At 38.0% G+C, this 5,037-nt stretch overlaps 1 non-coding gene across 1 annotated transcript; it reads right to left on the bottom strand.

The window, feature by feature from the left end:
* Positions 1-4,658: 4,658 nt before the first annotated feature.
* LOC125924081 (U6 spliceosomal RNA) lies at positions 4,659-4,765 on the bottom strand. The gene has a single exon (XR_007458266.1). It is a non-coding gene; the product is annotated as a U6 spliceosomal RNA (small nuclear RNA).
* Between the last annotated feature and the right edge of the window lie 272 nt (positions 4,766-5,037).

Below are 5,037 nucleotides of genomic sequence, written 5' to 3'. Positions count from 1 at the left end.
ATATATGTTGTTTTACTGTGTCATCTTTTCTCCCATTCTCCTATTTTTATTTTCAATTTCTGCTGCTTTTCTTGCCACACATTTGCCTCATCCACTCTCCCTTAACTCAGCCTAACATAAATGTATCATTTTATGCATAGTTTCTCTATGTTTCTGTAACCATTTATAGAAATATAGATATTAATTTATAAATATAAAAATCTATAAAGAACTTGTCAAACCCAATACCCAAAAACAAACAACCCAGTTAAGAAGTGGGAAGAAGACATGAATAGACATTTTTCCCAAGAAGACATCCAGATGTCTAACAGACACATGAAAATATACTCAACATCACTCATCATCAAGGAAATACAAATCAAAACCACAATGAGATACCACCTCACACCTGTCAGAATGGCCAACATTAACAACTCTGGAAACAACAGGTGTTGGTGAGGATGCAGAGAAAGGGGAACCTTCTTGCACTGCTGGTGGGAATGCAAACTGGTGCAGCCACTCTAGAAGCAGTGTGGAGGTTCTCCAAAAGCTAAAAATAGAACTATCCTATGGTCCAGCAATTGCAATTTAGGTATTGACTCAAAAGATTCTGAAATACAGATTCAAAGGGATACCTGCATCCCAATGTTTACAGCAGCATTATTGACAATAGCCAAAATATGGAGAGAGCCCAAATGTCCATAGGCTGATGAATGGATAAAGATATAGTATGTGTATGTATAGTATGCGTATGTATGTGTATGTATATATATACATACACACAAACAATGGAATATTACTCAGCCATCAAAAGGAATGAAGTCTTACCATTTGCAATGACATGAATGGAGCTAGAATGTATGATGTTAAGCAAAATTAGAGAAAGATAAATATACGATTTCACTCATATGTGCAATTTAAGAAAACAAACAAATGAATATGTGGGAAGTGTGGGGGGAAGAGAAGAGAGGAAAACAAACCACAAGAGACTTTTAAACTGAGGATTGATGAAGGGAGATAGATAGAAATTGGGCTACATGGGTAATGGGTATTAAGGAGGATGCTTGTGATGAGCACTGGGTATGATGAGTCACTGAATTCTACTCTTGAAACCAATATTGCACTGTATGTTAACTAACTAAAATTTAAATAAAAATAATAAATAAATAAATACATACATACATACATACATACATAAATAGGAATTGGGAGTTCTTTATTTGCTTTAGGAAAAAAATGCATTATGTCTCCCATATATTTTTGTACATCTTATTTTCTTAATTGTCACTAGTTAATAGAAATGCCATCAAGGTAACTGTTATAGCTGAAATTCATTTTAATGACTGCTCTATTTTCCATGAAAAATGTACTAAAATTTAGTTAATCTTATTCTATTGATAGATATGTCTTATTTCTGATTTTTTTGCCCCTGTGAAACAATGCTGCAATAAACACAGTTACATTCAGTTCCTTTTATTTCTATGATATAGGTTCCTGAAAGTGAGATTTCTGGCTTAAAATAGATTTCTTGGATCAAAGGGGCATTTTTATTTTGAATGGATGTCTTCAGGTTTCTTTACAAAGTGGTTGTAATAAGTAATATGTCTACAGCGATGTATGTGACTACATTGCCTCCATTGTTGCCAGCAATCAGTGTTATTGTACTTTTTAAGCCTTGGCAGGAAATGGATATATGAGGTAATACTTCATTGTTCCCTGTCTACCAATGAACATGAGCATCTTTTTCTATGTTTGACGTACATTTGAATTTTCTCTTCTGCAATTTACATATACGTAGACTTTACTATTTTATTTTATTTTATTTATTTATTTATTTATTTATTTTTATTTTATTTTTGGGACAGAGAGAGACAGAGCATGAACGGGGGAGGGGCAGAGAGAGAGGGAGACACAGAATCGGAAACAGGCTCCAGGCTCTGAGCCATCAGCCCAGAGCCTGACGCGGGGCTCGAACTCACGGACCGCGAGATCGTGACCTGGCTGAAGTCGGACGCTTAACCGACTGCGCCACCCAGGCGCCCCACTATTTTATTTTTTGATAAGACACAATAACTTCATATGTTACAGATACTGTAACTGTGTTATTACTCCCCATCTCTCCATTTTATTGACTTTATAGTATCTTTGGAATGGATATATATATATATATATATATATATATATATTATTTTTTATGGTCAGTTATGTCCATATTCTTTTGAGTACATCTGGGTTTTTTGTGTTTATTGGGGTCTTCCCAACTCCCATGTTGTATGCGTAAATGGTCCTTTGATTTTCTATTTTTCACACTTAAATAGTTTATCCATTTACTTTTTTTTTCTTTACTTTTGGCATGAGATAGACATCTAACCTTACTTTTCTTTAGAAAGATAACCGTGTTAGAACTATTAAATAATTTATCATTTTGTTCAGTCTTGAAATACCACCTTTGTCATATATTACATTTTTTATATATAATGAGATTGTTTTCTGGGATATTTTTGTAGTTTCTCTATTTGTCTATTATTGTTCCATACTATATTAGTATGAGTGCAGAAGAGCTGACATTAAGGTCTCACATTCCATACTAGCTGCTTAGTGGCTTACAGCCATGATCTTTTTAAACAAAATCACTCACCTATTTTGTTAGTTGGATGTGTGTTTTTTCTGGTCTGAGCCACTTCTGATCTCTTTTGGGGTTGCCCATGAGCCTGGGGTCAGCTGGTGCATTGGCTGGTGGCTGGATGACCTAGGATGGTCACACTCACATGTCTGACTGTTGTAGGCTATTCACACTGGTGCCTCAGTCTCCTCCACTTGACTTCTCCTACTTCAGCAGACTAGTTCAGGCTCAGGTCCATGGCAGTCTTGGGATTTTGAATATGGTAAGAGAGAGAAAGACCTAATGTGTAATCACTTTCAACTTTTTAAAATATATCATTTTTACTACTGTCTTAGTGGTTAAAGCAAGCAGAAGGCCAAATTCAGATTCAAGGCAGGTAGGAGGGGTGGGGGAAATATACTCTGCCCCTTGATGAAAGAGGTGTGCATATAGGAACTAGAAGAATTTGTGGCCATTTTCAGAATCTTCCACATTATAAGAATCTGAATCAGATAGGATCCAGCCATTCTCTAGGTTATAAATTTCGCTTGGAATTCTTTTTCTTCAGAATAAACTCCAGAACTATCAGTAAGATATGGTCTAGTCCCTGCCCACATCAGCAGTGCCCATTCACAATACCTTGAACTCCATCATGTAGGACTATTTTGTCTTCCTCTCTTCTGTACTTTTGCCCAACTTAAGCCAATAGTGAGGGATTGTTATCTTCCTCTCCCCATTTTTCTGCTTTGACTCATACTGGAACTAAAAATTTCCCTTAATTCAACATGCTCTTGCTTGTTCCTATTCCCCCCCAAAAAGAAGGGGCTATTCTTCTTAATACCAGTCTAACAGCCACAGGGCTTTACATTTGTGTGGCCATCCCTAAGTGAAAGGTCACTGTTCTCTTGTGCCTGCAGCACTTGGGAGGGGCAGCCTCTCCCTTTTCACCTCATCTCTTGTGGTCTCTCCACCAGCCTGGTCCTTTCCCTGAGGAGGAAGCCCACCTGTGACTGGTGAGATACAAGGTAAAAAGACCCCGTTACATCTTCCAATAAGCAGCTTCACCTATGCAAAGGTTTAGGCCCATGCTTGCTATACACTAGCAGATAATCCCACCTTCTCTTAGGTAATTGATTCTCGTCTCTATTAAGTAGACTCTGGACTGGAGGAGGGTGATGTCCGACATCCTGTGTGCCTGTGTCTGGAATGTCTTCTTCTCCTTTTCATTAATTTGTGCTTTCACTTGATACTCACTGACTACCTGCTGCATGCCATTGTGCTAGATGCTGAAGATAAAAGGATGGATTAGATCAACCCAGTCCCTGTTCTGATGATGTTTATAAATCAAAGTGGTTCTCTTGTAAACTCTTTCCTCACTTCACTCCCATCCCATTCCTACATCCTATAGCCAAGTACATCTTTTAATCTTTGGTGTTCCTACAACTTTAGCCCATTTGTCATTTCCCAGGGGAAGTATACACACACACACACACACACACACACACACACACACACACACAAGCTTGCTTCCCTAAGCCATACCTTCCAGAAAAAGGATGATAATGCAACATAAGGAAGTGGCACTTTTGAACCAGAGCTCACACACAGGAGAATTACTATAATTCCAATCCCTTTAACTTTCCTTCTTTCCCCTTCAAGATCCCTGAAAATCCGCATGTTCTTTTGGGTGATTAGTATAGTGCTTTTCTGGCAGTGCTGGGACTGATTTCTATTTTCTTCCCTGTGGCTGTAGCCAGAGCTGCTGATTCTGTCTTGGATTCAGCTCTCTGAGACCACAGGCTCTGGACCCTGGCACCCACTGCAGCACTGTAGCTCTGGTTGGGGTGGGAAGCAGACATTTCTCTGAGGTTAAAGCTATCTATTTAGCTCCTCAATGTAGCAATGCTTTAGTTTCAGTTTTCTTATGGGATTTTTTTTAGAGTTTTGGAGTGAGTTAATTGAGATCTAATTCAGAGAAAACTAATGGACCCATCCTTTTTTGCACTTTAAAGATTATTATTATTATTATGTGCCAAATGTATTTCCTTTTTTCTGTATGAATTTTATTTTTCAATTAAAAACAATGGAATGCTTCACAAACTCGTGTGTCATCCTTGCATAGGGGCCATGCTAATCTTCTCTGTCTTGTTCTAATTTTGATACATGTGCTGCTAAAGTGAGCATTAGAGATAGTTCCTCTTTAATGCTTAGTGACACTAACAAATGTACCCATTTTATGGATGAGAGTAAAGGCCTAGAAAAGAGCCTTGCTCAGAGACAAGTAATCCTCTCCCTGTCCTTCATTCTTATACCCTGGTGTCCCAGGCTGGATTTTCAACCTGAGTATTCAACAGATGCTAAAGAAAAGAGGCTTGCTGTGGCCTTTGGGGCTGTCTAAAAGAGCTTATGTCACCAAACAGATTAGGTCTCATGTCTTCCTCAACAAAGTATGATAT

Source organism: Panthera uncia, chromosome B1 (assembly GCF_023721935.1).
Source record: "Panthera uncia isolate 11264 chromosome B1, Puncia_PCG_1.0, whole genome shotgun sequence".
NCBI classification, from domain to species: domain Eukaryota; kingdom Metazoa; phylum Chordata; class Mammalia; order Carnivora; family Felidae; genus Panthera; species Panthera uncia.
Note: the sequence above shows the minus strand (reverse complement) of the source record. Positions and strands in the feature narration are given on the sequence as shown.